We start from the raw sequence: 18,313 nt of genomic DNA on the forward strand, positions 1-18,313 counted from the left end.
GCTTTATTTGGACCCCAATTAACACAGTGCCCAAACGTATCTGTGTATAAAAGTTATTATAAACCCTTCCTTAGGAAACTCCCTGAGAACGAGGGTATAACTGAACAAGAAAGAAACATGAGATACAAGAAACAGGGATTCAACACAGGAGAGAGATAAAGGGAAGTCTTGAAGTGAGGGTTAATATGGGGCCCTTATGATCATAGCACACTAGGCACAAACAACTGCAAATGTTAGGAGTCTACCCTGATACTTGATTGATAGCTTGGCTAGGTATAAAATTCCAACTTGGAAAGATTTTCCTTTGAAATTTTTGAAGATGTAGCTCTACTGCATCCTAGCTTCCAGTATTGCTGTTGAGTAGTAAAAAAGTTTCCAAATTATTGATCTTTCCTATATGATGTGTATTTTCTTTTTTTCCGAAAGCTTGTAAGATCTTTTGATCCCCAGTGTTATGAAATTTCAGAGTAATATATCTAGGTGTGGTCTCTTTTCATCTATTGTACTTGGACTCAGTGGCCTCCTTTAGTGTTGAAATTTATTTCTTTCAAATTTTCTTGAATCATTTTGTGCATGACCCCCTTTCCTCCCTTCTCTCCTCCCTCCCCTCCCTTTTACTTTTTCTTTCTCTTTCTGAAACTTGTTATTCGTATGTAGAGAACATTGTGATAAATGTGGTGAATTACCTCACATCCATTCCAACTTTCTTCTAGTTTACCTTTGGGTACTTCAGAGGCTGGAAAACTAAATACTATATATTTTCAGACTCTCTTGCAGCTAGTGTTCTGGATGTGATTTAGATTCAACTGCAGTTCTTCCTATTCTGTTGGCAAACATGGTCATGGAGGCTTTTTACCCTGGGACAGCATTAGCAGATATCCCAGTGTTTGGTCACTAGCTCTGTGAGGGTCAGAAAGCAGGCTCCTTGCCATTCATTTTGCTTATATGGATTGTGGCAGGCAGAACCTGGCTTTGGACCCAAGAGCAGTAGCTGTGACTCTCTGATCCTGGCAACAGTAACATGCTTCTGGACTCAGCAGCTATATGTGGCAGTTTGCCACTTCAGGAAGGAGTCTCCTGATGTTACAAGTGGTTGCAGCTCCCTCTGTGGCTTGGTTCTTTGGTGTAGGTTGGGAGTTTTACTGAAAGCTCAATCCCAAATCTGTTTCTTTAGTCCTTCCAGTGATTATTCCATTTAATATATTGTAAGAAATGATTCTGCTAAAACTAACAAGAATGGATTCTGTTATCCGCAGAGGACCCTTTGCAGTATGACACTCCTGGATTTGCTTCTCTAATTTCTTTTACTTTTTTTTCTGTCTTTCAGCTGTTTGTCTTTCAGTTCCTTAACTTTAGTTTCTAACCCTGCAATTGAGTAATTGAGTTTTTTTAATTCATATGTACATACACATATAATATCTAAGTACATTTTTTCTTCTGTGAATGCTCCTATCTTATAGTGTCCTCTTCTTATTTTATCAGTAGATCACCTAATGTTATCTTTCTGAAGGTATTAATGATAGATTTTTTTTTTTCCTTTAAGTTTTCTTCTTTCAGCATAGTCCCCGTTTTCTCCAAGCTGCTATTGATTGTCTGTTTTGGGTCTCTAACTCTGATACTAAAGACTTGGCTCAGTGATTCTTCATTATCTGGTCATAATTGAGAGAAACCCTGAACTTGTTGTTGGGTGTTGTTACCTGTAGGCTTCCCTGTAAAGCGGTCCAGTTGTGCTCTTTCATTGAGGGAACCCCTGATGTTGGCATCTTCATAATTTGCTTCTTGTCCAGGTTAGATTCCCCAGAGACAGATTTCTAATAGTCTGCCTGTAAAGTATGGGCTAGCTACCAGGATCCTGGACGCTGAGTATGAAAACAGTAATAGCAGTCTAAGCATAAGTATGTGAATATTCTCTTTGAAGAAAAAAACAACAGCAACTGTTTTGAGCACTTTGCCTCACCCTAAACTGTGTCTAGTACACACATCTGTAAGAGCAGAGCAGGGGATGAGCCGTCTAAATGCTTCTACAACAGCCTTTCAGTCATTTCTTCTATTTTACCTCCATCTTTACCCCTACATTCAAAGATGCCTGATGCCTTAAAATTCTTAGCTTTAGGGGGAGGTCCTCTATCATAAATTGGTGTTTTTTTAATTTTTTTTATTTTAACTTTTTCAACTTTTCCCCACTGCCAGCTCAAGTTTCAGCTTTCTTGGTCTCACTATTTGTAGCCTGAAAAGTTTTGATGTGTATTCTCTCCCATTTTCTGTTTCTTTGCAGGTTTATGCCTTTCAAACAAAATTCCACTACTATCATTTTAGGCAGATTAAAGAGAGACTGTTAGTACAGGTGTGTGTGCAGACCCATGGTCTTGACCTGAGAGGTGTTTTAACTTTTCTGTGACTCATGAGGAGTAGAAGGGTATTGATTTGCTTTCCATATCTTCACTTGATTAGTTATTAAAAGTAATTGTGAAATGTCTGTCTTTAAACTGTGTGTTATTAGGGTTAATTGTGTGTGTGTGTGTGTGTGTGTGCGTGTGTGTGTGTGTCTCTAAGCTTAAAATAGAATGGAGTATAGCTGAAAGAAAGAAATGCTATGTGTCCTAAAATATACACTGATTTGTTTCCTTCACTGCTGGTAGGACTTGCTTCAAGCTGCACTAGTACCAAAGATTTGTTCTTCAGGATGGTTTGAATATAGTTAATGGGAAGCATCTGCAGTCCACATCTCTGCCTTAAACCCTTAGTGTAGGGAAACGAATGGTGTTTTGGTTTTCTTTTGTTATGTTTTATGTGATGGGAATTTATATTCACCATCCAAACGGCATGCGTTTTTGGCATACTGCTGGGGACTTGTGGTAAATCAGACATGATTTGCTGGAGTTCAGTGAAACCTTTCACATCAGCAGATTCTCAGTGTTCTCCATTTCTGGTGCCTGCAGCAAAGATTTAATCAGCCCTATTTGCAAAACAAAAAGAGAAAAGGGGGAATAGCTCAATGGAAAGCCCATTAATGTTTCAGACCACTGATTGTTGAATCCAAATATAGATTTTAGGAAGGAGGGCTAAACTCAGATGAGGAGAGTGAATTTCCTCTAAAACATAAACCTTTTTGTTTTTGCTGTGAAGAAAGAGACTAAAATTGAACCATGGAAGGGAAAAATTGATAAAATTGAACCATGGAAGGTATTCTAACGATAATAATGGTTTTTGTTTGGAATTTCTTAGTTCCTAGTGATAATAAATTAACAGGTTCAGTATTTTGCTGATTTTGAGGAAAAAAATCAGAATAGATACATGACTTACCTTTTAACAAATGGTACACTTAAAAAGTCTGTTATGAAACAAAGCATCAAAGGGAAGATAAACGGTATATTGAGTATAATAGTTTAGAGGGTTTTTCACTGAGGCCTTGACTGTCAAGTGCTCAAAAATTTGTGGAAGCAGAATTCCATTTCTGCCAAAATGTGTTCTTTAATACTTTGAGCCCTGGTATCACTTAGGGTACAGAAGAAATTAGATGAACTAGAGTCTGTAGTTCGTTCATGTTAATTGTGTAGAAACATAGTGTAAGGGGTTTCATGTTTTCACTGAACGTGTTTGGCTGTCTCTTTGGGGAGGATTTAGGGAGTAGGGGGATAGCTCAGTACTTATTTGGATACAAGAAAAGGCAATGTATTTTTTATTCAGAGGTGGAAAACTTGGATTTTAATCCAAATTTATCTACTAACTAGTTGCACGACCCGAAGCAAGTCCTTCTCAATTGTTTTGTTGGTAATTTTTTTTAAACTCTGAGTTAACTAAGATGCATGTGGCACAAGAAGAAAATAATACAGAATTATGGTGGTGTTACTTTGAAAGTCAGATGTGAGTTCAGTCTGCATGAAGTGCTGGACAAAGCATAATTATTTAAAGGTTAAGGCTGAATAACAAATCATAATGGTAAACTGAATGGTTGGCACTCCACAGAGCAATTAATACCACCGAGATTCCAGAATAAAATAGTGAGAACATCTAGTCTGAATTGTTGATGAGTTCTAGGTATCAAAGATTTCCCAGAGATGATTGTTATGATAACCAAGGTTTATTGAGTGCTTAATACATGTCAGGCCCTGTATTACAGGTCACTACATGCATTAGCTTATTTATGAGCCTCATAACAACTCAGATTTATAGTTACTGCTACTTTACCTACAAAATAGTAATGATATGTCAACTGAAATCATTCAGGTTAGAAGGGTCAGGTTGCAGACTTGGAGCTAGATCTGCTTGACTCCCAAGCAAAATGTTTTTAACCACTATGCTATGTCAAAAACTGGCACCAGGGCTTCCCTGGTGGCGCAGTGGTTGAGAGTCCGCCTGCCGCCCCGTGGAGACACGGGGTCGTGCCCCGGTCCGGGAAGATCCCACATGCCCCGGAGCGGCTGGGCCCGTGAGCCGTGGCCGCTGAGCCTGCGCGCCCAGAGCCTGTGCTCCGCAACGGGAGAGGCCACAACAGTGAGAGGCCTGCGTACCGCAAAAAAAAAAAAAAAAAAAAAAAACCACCTGGCACCAATTGAAGATTGTATCACGGAGTACAATATCAGACACAGCTAATGCTTCTTTTCTCTCTTTTATGAACTCTCAACTGTTGGAGCTAGTAAAAGACTCAGCAAAATTATGTAACAATACAAAAAGCATTTGTCAGACTGTCCTACCCCGTAGGAGATTCTAGTCTGGCTGAGGAGGTCAGAAATTCAAGCAATTTGAGTAAAGGATACAAGGTAGTGTGTGATCACGATGAAAAAGCTAGGTATATTTACCCTAAATAAAGAGCAAATTCATGAAGATTAATTTCAAATATCTAAGGATTAGTAAATGAAAGGCAAGCCAGATTTATTTTCTGGGACTTGAGAACCGTGTTCGTATATTTCTGTACATGGAGTGAATGGGCATCCATCCACAAGAGGTAGTGAATGTCCTTTCACTAGGTGAGTTCAAGCAACGGAGATGTCGTGGAGGGAATTCACACAGCCAGGGCTCTTTTAAGGTCCTCTTCAACCTGAAAATACTTAGAGGTCAAAGATGTTATAGAAAAGGTCAGTTTGGATTAAATGGAATGAATAGGGAGGATTTCAGAGAGAAGGCAAACCTTGAGCTAATAGCAGAGAGAATAAGTGTCCTTCATTTGTGGGTTAACAGGTCAAACTGCTTTTACAAGTAGAGAAACCGGAGATCCAGAGCTGTACTAGGGTTTACCATCTTGGGCAGGTCATCTGTTTTCTGACCCTTGCTTGCACCCCCCTGTGAAGGTAGGGGCCTGGGGGTGATGGTCTTAAGGCCTGTCCATCCCAGGAACTCACAGGGTCCTGAGGTGTCTCTCTCCCATGGCAAGCCTGCCCCAACCTTAGCAGTCTGCCCTGTGGCCTTTGGCTATGCCAAATCTTGAGCACAGAAAACAAGCTCTCTGCTCAGGACACTTATTCTGGAGGCGGAGAGACTCACCAGAGAACGAAGACTAGCCTTTTTCAGCAGCACCTGGAAGAAGACATGGCAACAGCTCAGAAAGCCTCTCCATTCAAAGACATCGGTTGTACTTTTTTTTTTTTTTTAAGCAACACTTTGCATCAAAGTGAAGAATGGAAATAGCACAGAAACTCATGGTCCTCCAGATTTCCAGGGATACCACACAAAGTTTTATTTTACCTTGAAGGAGCAGGTTAAAATAAAGTCTTGAGACTTTTTTCCTTCCAAATGGGTACATTGTTCCTGCTTCTTGGTTTTCCATAGCTGGGGCCAGAGCAGAGCACTGATAGAGAGAGCAGTGAAGTCGATCTTGGAGAATCTAGGAAGGTAGCTTCTTTACTTGTGTTACCGACAAAACGGTGGAAGACACACTTCCATATGTTTTTTTCCCTGCGGAACTTTGAAAATATTTGTTCCTCGTGTGACTTTTGACACAAAGGCAAAAGCCACATCACAGTACACAGTAAGGAGCTTTAAAATTCAGTATCTCATTTTAAGTGTACCTCTCTCTTATGGGGCAAGAATATAAACATGGAGGGTTTAGAGGTAGTACTGAATATGTGCATTTTTTTAGAAAGTTGGCATTGAAGACTGATTTGCCAGGAGAATTCCTTTGATGCCAAAGGAGTGGATGTTTGGGGAAAAGACATAGAGATGCAGTGTTTGAAATGCCATGTCAGCAAGTGCTCCCCATCTCTTACCGACTCCTGGATCAAACAGGCAAAACTTTGGATTTTTCTTATTGCTTTTGGAAAGGGGAGCTATATGAAAATCACCATCCTTTGGGAAACAAGTCAAAATTGGATTCCTTCAGTATGTCACTGAAATTTAAAATGAAAAGTTGTTGATTCAGAAATGGAGATATGGGTACCTTCTGTTCCTGAATTTCCATTATGAATGGAAGATGGAAATCAGGAGCCATTTGCAGCCATTACTTCCAGTCCTTTTTTTTTTAAAATAAATTTATTTATTTTTGGCTGTGCTGGGTCTTCATTTCTGTGCGAGGGCTTTCTCTAGTGGCAAGCGGGGACCACTTTTTTTTTTTTTTTTTTTTTTTTTTTTTTTTTTTTTTTTTGCAGTATGAGGGCCTCTCACTGTTGTGGCCTCTCCCGTTGCGGAGCGCAGGCTTCAGACGCGCAGGCTCAGCGGCCATGGCTCAGGGGCCTAGCAGATCCTCCCGGACTGGGGCATGAACCCGTGTTCCCTGCATCGGCAGGCAGACTCTCAACCACTGCGCCACCAGGGAAGCCCCAAAGCGGGGGGCGGGGGGGGCACTCTTCATCGCAGTGCGTGGGCCTCTCATTGTTGCGGACTCTCCCGTTGCGGAGCACAGGCTCCAGACGTGCAGGCTCAGTAGTTGTGGCGCGCAGGCTCAGTAGTTGTGGCTCACGGGCTTAGTTGCTCCGCGGCATGTGGGATCTTCCCAGACCAGTGCTCGAACCCGTGTCCCCTGCATTGGCAGGCAGATTCCCAACCACTGCGCCACCAGGGAAGCCCCACAGTCCTTTTAACAATTTTTTTTTAAAATTATATTTGAACCTATAAATGTGTTTTTACAGGAGGAAACAGTTCTGGGTTATTTTCGAGTATACCTTTAAGGGAGTAGATGAGTCTGCAATCAGCCTCACTCCACAGACTGTAAGCAGCTGATGGATCCATTGAATCTCAATGGCTTACTAAAGGCTTTTCTTTCTCTTTCTGCTGTATAAGAAATGGCGTTTTTGCAAAGAGAGCCAAAAGTTACATGCTAAAAAGTGAGTATGATTCTGTCTTACCGAGGGAAGACAGCCTTTAATAAAACAGGATTTTTGTTTTTGTTTTAGTTATTTTCCTTCCTTTTAAGTATAGCTTGTTATTTTGTTCTTTCCTTTCCCAATTATTTAAGAGCTAGTGTTGTGGGAAAGTTCCAATTCAAAATATTTTTAAAAGGCATTCTTTCTGAGGAGGATGGTCTGACATTTACATTCGCTTTTGCAGAAAAATCCCAGGGCTGTGTAGACACTATGGAAGAACAAATAACTGGTCAGGGAGTCAGCTCCCCAAACCAAACAGCACAGTGGAGACTCAGGGGCAGATTCCAGGCCAGTGATGGCAGTGGGACATTTTTCTATAATAAACAGAATGTTCTGGAAGATTTTTTAAATGTCTAATAGCAGCCTTTAAAAGTACACAACTCACCTTGGAGACTTTGGGGAGTAAGGAGTTCCCATGTCTAGATAATTCGCTTAAAGCAGATGCCTCAGCAGTTATGGGTGTTGGATGAAACCATCACTCAGGAACACTGTCTTCATGGTCCCTGATATCAGTTTGGGGGGTATCCTTAATGGATCCCAGAAGAGAAAAAGGCTATTAGGTAAAAACTAGGGAAATCTGAATAGAGTGTGGACTTAACCCAGTAATGTATCAATATGGATTCATAGGTTTTGACAAATGTACCCCCTAATGTAAGATGTTAACAACAGGGGAAACTGGAGGTGGGGGAATGTCTGTATTATCTTCACAACTTTTCTGTAAATTTACACCTATTCTAAAGTTAAAAGTTTATTGAAAAATAATAGATGCTTGTAGAAAATTTGAAAAGTACAGAGAAGTTAAAAAAAAATTGGCTTGCAGTTCTAAGACTCAGAGGAACACTATTTTTGCATACTTTCACATATAGTTAAATGTGTATGCTTTTATATGCATATAGTTTCATAATTTCCTTTTCTAATATACAGCTTTACATATCATTAAATATGTTATAGCATGATAATTATTGCATAATATTCCATTATAAGAAAACAGGTCAGAATGTATTTAACCAATCCCTGCTTATTGGAAATGGAAGTTATTACCCATGTTTCATTATTATAAACAATGTCATGACTTAGCCATATAACTAAAACTTGTTCACACTATTATTTCCTCAGGAGCAGTTTCTAGAAATGGTACTACAGACTCAAAGGATATGCACGTTTCAAAAATGTCGATAGCTTTTTGGAACATAAATTTGAATTATATATCAAGGAGAGCTGATTATGCATGAGGGAGCATATGAAGAATTGAATTCCTGGTGTGGGGAGGTGGTGGATGGGACCAGTTAGCTAGGAAGTCGAGGAAGATCTGATGTAAGGGTTCCATTTATTTATTTTTGAGGTTTTACTGAGAATGACCATGGGTAGGAAACTGGAAGAGAATGACTAGATAAAGCCCCATTGAGGCATGTGAAAGAGAGCTGAGTAGGTGCTGGTCAGTGCAGGCTGGGCAAGAAGTAGAGCTCGAGAGCCAAGTGGGGCAGGCTGAGGTTGGAGATGCTCATCTCCTCCTGCTGGGTCCTAGGAGGATGCAAAGGCACGAGGGTCAGGCGTCTCAAAGTTAGTTACGTTGGGACCAAGTCTGCTAGGTATGGGAAGGCCCCTTGTTACGCTCTATCACCCGGAAGAGTGATGAAGGGTAGGTATTGATGGGCAGGGCAGTGTCCGTGTTAGGTAGGAACTGTCTTAAATAGGTTAAGATGTGCCAGACAGTGAGGGGAGGACCCTGCCAACGTATGGAGGGGAGAAAGCTAACATCCTCATTTGCACCTTTCCATCTGCAAGCCACTAGCAGGCCATCTTCAGCAAGCTGGAATGAACCTTTCCTATTAATGGAGCTACTCAACTATCTGCACTGTGCACCATCCCTCCAGCCGACCACTTGCCCCTGTAGGCATAGTTCTTCTCTCTTTCCAACTGCAAATCCAGGGTGATGACCGATTCTCCTGGCTCCTAACACTGCAGTTATCCTGCCCAAACATGCTGGCCCAGATTATCAGCTTTTGAAAATCCATCCATATCAGTGCTGGAGACAGCCCCCCGGTAATTTTCTGGCCTGTCCTGCACCTTCAGGGAGTTTAGGAAACTCCAGGACAGCCCACATAGGTGTCTCCACGTTAGGAGTGGCTGTAAATGGACAGAAGTGCGAGTTGTGTTTCTGTAATCCGAGATGAGAGGGTCATCTCCGCTGTTTCACCTTGACTTGTCATTCTTAATGCCTTGTCCTGTTGCAAGCCTTTTTCTGCTTGCTCTAAAGTTTACATTCCTTTTCATGATGTCTTGAAAGGAGGCTCAAATACTGACTGGCGTTCTTTTCTGAAGTCGGCTTCCTCACAGGGCCTCGCTTTCCTGCCGTAACCTTGCAGAGTCTTCCAGTGTAAACTGTGTCTGCTGCCTGGGGCGCTGGCCACCCACCATGGCCTGCAGAAAATGAGGAGGTTCAGGAAGTCAGAGAGTTCAAAGGTCGGTGTGGAGAGTGCTGCCTCTGGATTAGCGACCCACAGACACTGCAGGCAGCCTGAGCCTTTCCCCACAGGATGCCCACTCTTCTCTTCTGTTCAGATTTGCAGAAAAATCCAGAAGGAGATCAAATCTCTGGACAGCTCTCTGGTGGTGACCTCCCCTGCTAAGTTAGGTGTGTGGGGAAGCAAATAGGTGGAAGGGGAAGGAAAAGAGTGTGAGGACAGTGGTCTCAAAACAGTGGAGTAGTATCCAAATGGTATCCTTGGTTTGGAGATTCTGCAAGCGGTGAGAGAAAACACCCTGTTAGTGGATGAATGTGGAAAAGCATATGAAACGTGACTCATCTAACCTTTTGGAAACTGGAACCGCCCACGTTCTCCTCTGCTGAGTCCTGCCCTCTGGCCGTTCCTGCTCTCCCGTTCTGTTCTTTGTAGGACTGGGGTGTACAGAGTAGGCTCATCATAATTGTCGGTTCATGACATGTCCTCATCATTTATCCATTCCTGACCCACTTTTATGCATTTGGTCATTTTAAATAACTGTTTCTTCTATTAATAGGGACTGGGCTATTTCCAGATTTTTGCTCTCATGTTTAACTTTACCTCTCACTTACACACCCAGAGCCCAAATTCCCAGCACCAGATGGCAGGGAGCAGTGAATCACACAGCTGGACTGCAGGTCCCAGCACTAGGGATGTGGTCCTATTGCTTCCTATTGTATGTTTCCCTACTCTAACCTTCTGAGGTTCTGCCATCCTTCCAAGGTTCTCCTTCTCTGTGTACCTTGAACCCAAAGCCTTTGATAGGACAGACCTCAGTCTTACCTGTGGCAGAGAAAAAGGAGGAAAAGCGTAGATGTGAACTAAGCATTATTGTACCCCAAGAGGTTGGGAATAGGTTTTATGTTCTCTGGGAAATGTTCAAAATCTTTGATCTTGTTCCTAGCCACTGCATTGTTTTTTTCAGTGTCAGAGGCAAATTCCTAGTGGTGCCTAGCTCAGGACCTTTCCACTAGTTTCCCTAAGGGATATTCTGAACAATATAGTGAATTAGTAAGTCTGGGTTTTTTCGAGTGTTTTGTCAGTACCCTTTAGCATGAGACAACTTGGAATACCATGAGGAGAGAAGACAAATGTCAATTCTACCTTGTAATTGCTTAGTCATTCGCTCACAAATGCAGCCACACCCTTCTCAGAGCACATGGCTGTCAAGCCTAGGGGTAGAAACAGTCACCAATGGATGAGTGAAGAGAGAGTGCACACCAAGAAGATAAAAGGGAACAAGAACCAGATCGTGTAAGTGTTGCCCCCATGTCAGGAGTGGGCTGGGAACAGGGCAGCCAGACACCCATAGCCGGGAGTGTGCCACCCTCCAGAGCCCCTCAGAGCTGCCCCGCAATTGTGTGGGAATCAATATCTCTGCTGGGCTTTGTATTATTCACAGAGGCATCTCCTGCCAGGCAGGATCCTGTTTCTGTTTTGTTTAAAAAAAAAAAAAAAAAAAAAAAAAAAAAAAAAAAGTGTGCCAGGAGCTCAGAGAAAGAAAGGCTGTGTGGAGAGGCAAGGAACATTAAAAGGACAGGAAGAAAGTGGATTCTGTCAAGTTGTTTGTACAGTTTGTCTCCTTTCTTCCTCATCTCTTCTTAAAATAATTGGTTTAGGACTATAATAGAATTGCCTTCAAACAAACCCAGATAGTCGGTTATCTTGGATGGAGGCAAGTGAGTGAAAGTGTGCCAAATGAGATGGTGGAGTGAGAATGAAAGAGATATTGATCCAGACTCGAGAGCCAGCCTGGAATAGGAAAGAGCACAAGAGATGTGTGTGTTGGGGCGGGGTGGGAGGGGGTGTTTTCGATCAATAGTATCTTATACTAAGCATTTATCCCAATAGCAAAATGGATTACAGGAAAAAGCATTAGGGCACAGAACTCTTTACTCTTGCTCTGTTCTTTTTTTCTTTTTTTTAAGTAGGAAGACTTTTTTTCTTATAGATTTATTTATTTACTTACTTATTTTTGGCTGCGATGGGTCTTTGTTGCTGTGTGCAGGCTTTCTCTAGTTGCGGCAAGCGGGGGCTACTCTTAGTTGCAGTGAGCGGGCTTCTCATTGCGGTGGCGTCTCTTGTTGCCGAGTGCGGGCTCTAGCTGCGTGGGCTTCAGTGGTTGCAGCAGGCGGGTTCAGTAGTTATGGCTCACGGGCTTAGTTGCTCTGTGGCATGTGGGATCTTTGTGGACCAGGGATGGAACCCGTGTCCCCCTGCATTGGCAGGTGGATTCTTAACCACTGCGCCACCAGGGAAGTCCCAAGAAGGAAGACTTCTATTCACATTATATATAAAGGCTATAGAGAAGATATCAATAGCCATAATGAACCCAATCTTACATATTATTTTCTATGTAATACTTAATTACTATTATCTCATAGGGGTGATGAACTGAATAGATAGAAATTTCCTTCCTTTTCTTTAAAAGGAAGCTGTTTTCTAACCTACTTCAGTGGCATGGCTCCTGCAGTGTAAATTTACTTGGCCATTAGTTTTTCATTGTTTGTTTTCTTTTTTCAGAGTTCACATGCTTTGATTCTGTTATAGATTCTCAGTAGTCTTTTCTCGTGTTTGTCAGTTTCAGCACTGAGGCCTGTGGTGGTCCTGATCAAACACAGTATAATGAGAACTTTAGCTACTGTGTACTTTTTTATAGTCATTCTATGTGGCTCACAGTTTCATTTCAGTAAGAATGGGAATAGGCATAATAGCTCCCTTACTAGTGTGTATTGCTCATATAAATCTATTCAAGCAGATATCAAACTACCTCCTAAGGAGAGAGCAATTTCTGAATTTGAATCAGGCAAGAGGGCAAGGGAGGAGGGAAGGGATGGGAGTATATGGACACAGAAGTGGGAGTAAGGTATCTCAATATGTTACTCTTGTTTGTCTGTTTGTTGTTTGTTTTAACCCCAAGGTTGAGGTGGGGTTTTTTTAATACAATTTTTAAAGGTTTCACTCCATTTGCAGTTTGTACAAAATATTGCCTACATTCCCCATGTTGTAGAATAAATCCTTGAACCTACCTTATACCCAATAATTTGTACCTCCCATTCCCCACCCCAGTACTGCCCACACCACACTGGTAACCACTAGTTTGTTCCCCATATCTGTGAGTCTGCTTCTTTTTTGCTTTATTCACTAGTTTGTTGTATTTTGTAGATTCCACATATAAGTGATAGCATATGATATTTGCCTTTCTCTGTCTGACTTATTTCACTTATCTTAATGCCCTCCAAGTCCATCCATGTTGCTGCAAATGGCAAAATTTCATTCTTTTTTATGGTTGAGTAATATTTCATTGTGTATATATGTACCACATCTTCTTTATCCATTCCTCTGTCGATGGACACTTAGGTTGCTTCCATGTCTTGGCTATTGTAAATAATCCTGCTGTGAACATTGGGGTGCATGTATCTTTTTGAATTAGCCTTTTGGGTTTTTTTTCAATTTTAGTATATTTTGAATCATGTGAATATTATTACCCATTTAAAATGCAAATAGGTAAAATAAAATTTTGGAAAGAATAAGGAGTAAAGAGGCACTGCTAGTTGTTATAAATGGCTTTGAGGTCTTTGGTCAAGATCATCATGAAAGGACCATTCACTTGCTTGACAGCCGTCTAGCTGACTGTCTTCGGGGTGCCCCAGTGAGGGGCCGGGTTCTACTGTGCTTTTTATAGTTGAACCATGTCATGTTCATAGCACTCAGACTCCTTGGTATCCCCTATAGGCGTAAGCAATCCCAATTGCATATTAGGCCAAATATATATATATACCTGCTGAATTGAATTGAACACTTTTAAGGTGGAGTTTTGTGACGGGGGAAGCCAAGCTTAAAAAGTAAAATATTTTGATAACCCCTGGCATGTAAGGAAATTGAAGGAAACCAACCAAGCTCAACATCTTCTGCTCAAAATACTAGTTAGCTGTGTTAAATTAGAGTGCCAAAATTCATTCACTCTCCATTTGCGTCTGATTCATCGTTGCTCTCATTTTCAGTGTTCTTAAACATTATCTGTTGAAGCTGTTAGAATCCAGTAAGTGCCTTCGCAATCCCAGTTAAATGCCCAATTACCAGTTTGGAGCTCTTGACTTACGTTTTAAAATGAGATGAACCTAACTCTACAACGGAATTGTTAATGGATGGCAGATCTCAGAGGAAGTAGGATTCTAAGTGTTTTTGCTCAGAAACATTGTTCCCACTGTTTATACAGGAGCACAAGCACACCATTGCTGCTTCTACATCAGACCCTGGGTAGTTTGTCCTGAACTAGTGTGAGTGATAACTGTGGGTGCCCTTTCAAGAAGAGGAAGAAAGTTGAGGGCAAGGAGGAGTGAGTCGTTGGAGCCTGGGCAAGGGCACTGGAATCACTTCCTTTTCAAGAAAATAATTGTGCCTTTGTGTTGATGCCAGGAAACAAGACCAGGAAGCTCAGAGTTCTGCTTTTGAATATAAATACGTATTTAACAAAATTACTTCCTAAACATTGAGTTTGAGCCCAAAGGAGGATCCGGGATTCTTGGCCAGGATATGGGTTGTTTTGAGATTCATCCCAGGTCAAGGTAATTTATAAGAAATCAGCTGCTCTCTGGTGGTCTTATTTCTGGTTCCCAGTCAGGAGGGTCAGCTTTTTAGTTATGGAAGCACAGGGATGGTTGGAGGGCTGAATAAGATCTGTTTTGCTTCTCTTGCTTTGATCCTCATAAGCCTTATCCATCCTTCTGGCTACAGCTCAGATGACACATCTTTCCTAAAGAAGCTGTCCTGCATCTACAGAAACCCACCTCTCACCTCACTCCCCAGCTCCATTCAGAGCATGTTCTTTCCCTCCTCCAGATGCCTAATTACACACCTGCTGGTGGTAAGAAATCTACATCACGGTATTTATCATACCCTGCCTTATATTTGAGCACTCAGGGACTTGTCATTTCTCTTCTGAAATGCAAACCTCCTGTGGAGTAGGGCTGTCCTTGAATCACCTTGTCCTTATTCCCCCCCCAACTCATCTCCCTCCTCTCTCACTGCTTATCCATCACTTTGCCTTCAGTATGCATGCAGTAAATATTTGTTGAATGTCTGTTACTTGTGCCTTCAGATTTTCCCAGAAAGACAGAGTAGTCATACTCCTTTCTGATCCAAGTGTTGGCAGTTTAAATTCTTCTTAAGTGAAACAGAAAATTTACATAAATGTCTCATATTCAGCTATGATTCCTCTAGGGGAATTTAGGAGAGTTAGGAGCATATCATTTTGCCACTCCCAGAGAAGAGTGTTCTCATCCCATGATTCTCCCTTCCCGCCAAGAGACCTCCCCTCACCACGCCTCATCCCAGGGCTTCATCAGCCCTGCAAAGGGAAACAGCAGGGCTGACAATCTGTTTGATGGAGATTCCTTTAAAAACTAAAAATAGAACTACCATACGACCCAGCAATCCCACTACTGGGCATATACCCTGAGAAAACCATAATTCAAAAAGAGTCATGTACCACAGTGTTTATTGCAGCTCTGTTCACAATAGCCAGGACATGGAAGCCACCTAAGTGTCCCTCGACAGACGAATGGATAAAGAAGATGTGGCACATATATACAATGGAATATTACTCAGCCATAAAAAGAAATGAAACTGAGTTATTTGTAGTGAGGTGGATGGACCTAGAGTCTAACATACAGAGTGAAGTAAGTCAGAAAGAGAAAAACAAATACCGTATGCTAACACATATATATGGAATCTAAAAAAAAAAAATGGTTCTGAAGAACCTAGGGGCAGGACAGGAATAAAGATACAGACATAGAGAATGGACTTGAAGACACAGGGCGGGGGAAGGGTAAGCTGTAACGAAGTGAGAGAGTGACATGGACATATGTACACTACCAAATGTAAAATAGATAGCTAGTGGGAAGCAGCACATAGCACAGGGAGATCAGCTCGGTGCTTTGTGACCACCTAGAGGGGTGGGATAGGGAGGGTGGGAGGGAGACGCAAGAGGAAGGAGATACGGGGATATATGTATATGTATAGCTGATTCACTTTGTTATACAGCAGAAACTAACACACCATTTAAAGCAATTATACTCCAATAAAGATGTTAAGAAAAAACAAAGGTCCCTGCCTAAAAAAATAGAATCTAAGAATGAGTCTAGAACAATGACCGGGTAGAAGGAATTCAAGATATCCTTTATGTGTTCAACATATTTAAATGAATGGCTTGTTTACATTTTCTGCTTTTATTTATTGATTTAACTAATTATATTAATAGAAAGATCAATCTTACTATTTTTATCTATATAATGGTTTTCTGAGTTTGTTTCTCATTCTATCAGTGAGATGCCTACACTTGAGAAAATGGGCATCATAATGTGCGTTCATGTGACTCAAGAGTCATAGACTATTAAAGCTGGCTAGGGCACATGGTGTCCTCCTAGTGTAGCTTCATCCTAGAAATGATGAAATTGAGACCCACACGGTAAAAGACACGTGTCTAAAATGCCCATAGACAGGTAGGCAGAGTGGACACAAGACCAGAGCTCCCTGACTGCCAGTGCATTGCTCTCTCTTGCTGAAGTTTGCCCTGCTTAGAAGCAGTGCTGGGATTCACTGAGCTCTAGTCCAGTGCTAAGGGACACAAGGTTTGTTCCCACAGAGAGCAGCTTCTTCCTTCACAGAGGGCATTGCTTAGTTTCTAGGCCAAATCCTGAGCCTAGAATGCCGTTCTGGTCCATGATGGAGCAGGTGAGGAGCTGTGGGGTGATTCGATAACAGAAACGTTGGCCCCTGCTGGAGAACCATTTAATGAGAATGACAGATGTCAGAAAGAAGCATTACCTCCCTCTCAGGAGACAGCAGGTTGAGCTGTGGCTCTTTTTTTTTTTACCCACATATTATTTAATAAGCTTAAATTTCTACGGTTATAGAACAATTCAGTATAGTAATTTAATTTATGAGAACTGATAAGGAATAGATTGAATGATACAGTGGAGTTTATGATGTACAGGAGCAGAATTTCCCATGCTAAAATATGTCTCTCTGGCATATTAATTGTTTTAAGTTGTTTTTTCTTCTTTCTTTTCTGAGAGACAGCACACATGGGAAGGGCTCTGAAAACCAAATAGGAGTTGATATTTTGTAAGAAAAATGTACATTTGTAAAGGAAATCTCCATTTGTAAGGGTGTCTCCCTCTCTGTATCTGGAAGAGAAAGATGACAAAATCTAGAAATTCTTATCAATGGAGAAGGCAAGGACTTAAGTCTGCATCAATCGCCCTTGTTTACTGTGCTTTTCTTGGTAACCTCCCATAACTGACTCTCTCTACTCTCAACATCCTCTTTTGTCTGTAGCTGAGGATAGTATTGAAGGTGAGGGCTTTGGACAGTTTGGCTATTGACTCAGTTTTTCTGGGTATCTCCCATGAATACATGTTATTAAACTTTTGTTTGATTATCTCCTGTTAATCTGTCTGATGTCAATGTAATTCTTAGACCAGCCAGAAGAACCAATAAGTGTAGAGGAAAATTCCTTTTTTCCCAGTATGATCAGGTCATTCAAGATGGCTGTTCGCTTGCTCTCAGTACATCGCCTTGCTCCATCAGTCCCTGCTTCACCTACACCCTACTCAACCTGACTGACCTTCCCTCTTCATCATGGAGCCTTATCAGTAAATGCTTACATGAGCTGTGGCTCTTTTAAAGGGACTCTTCTGAGGCTCCCAGCAGGAAACATGTTATGTATTCTCACATAAATTCCTTTTTACTTCTTTGTCTCAGCAAACAACTCTTTTCTCATATCTGAAAAATAGCCGTTTAATTAGCTTTACTCTTTCAATTAAGATGACTGTCCACCCATGACAATGCATGAACCATACTAGCTTTCTGCTTGGCTTATATTTGGTGAACAAAGCTTGTTTACATTAGAAGCCAGATGGGTTTCTCAGAAGCCTTTCAAGCATGGTGGCCATGCATGGGATGGAGCCTGTGGCATATACCTGTGGGTGGAACTGGGGCCAGGGCTTTCAACAATCCTCTTTTGAACATGCCTGAACAACAGAAAAGGAGGCTACTAGTGTAATGAATTCCATTATAACGCAAATCTGACATCAGGGCATAAGCACTGGACATCAGAATCTGAGTGACTGTTCCTCTCCTCTGGCTTTGATATACAGCCTGGAGCCTGCCCCTCTCAGTTCAGACCACTGGCCAGCGAATCTTCCTTCCTCTAAAGGAGGAGAGAAGGAGTGAGCATTTTACCAAGGACAAAGCAGGTTTCCCCCCTCTCTCTCTCGCTCAAAAATTGCCATTACTGAAGATGAGATGTTCCCACTCAATGCTCAGTGTATGCTCGTTTTAGTTTGGGATCCTATAAATGCTTCCCCATCTCATTTATAGGGCGGCAGAATTGACAGTGGAGATCTTCGGCACCTGCCCATCATCAAGAATAGGCACCTTGGCTAGCTAAGGGGGGGTGCAGTGGGCTATGGATTGCTAAACACATTGTCTTAGGAACAGAGTGCCCAC

The 18,313-nt window shown here is 41.7% G+C and overlaps 1 protein-coding gene across 4 annotated transcripts in view; it reads left to right on the forward strand.

The window, feature by feature from the left end:
• STXBP6 (syntaxin binding protein 6) overlaps positions 1-18,313 on the forward strand; it is a 253,495-nt gene that overhangs the window by 155,596 nt on the left and 79,586 nt on the right. Inside the window, exon 1 of one of the 4 annotated variants that reach the window (XM_067028640.1) lies at positions 11,012-11,053. The exons of the other annotated variants lie outside the window; for them this stretch is intronic. The gene's annotated coding sequence lies outside the window, so the exon portion shown is untranslated. Of the gene's footprint in view, positions 1-11,011; positions 11,054-18,313 lie in introns of those variants that run through there. 4 annotated transcript variants of the gene reach the window in all.

Source organism: Kogia breviceps, chromosome 3 (assembly GCF_026419965.1).
Source record: "Kogia breviceps isolate mKogBre1 chromosome 3, mKogBre1 haplotype 1, whole genome shotgun sequence".
NCBI classification, from domain to species: Eukaryota; Metazoa; Chordata; class Mammalia; order Artiodactyla; family Physeteridae; genus Kogia; species Kogia breviceps.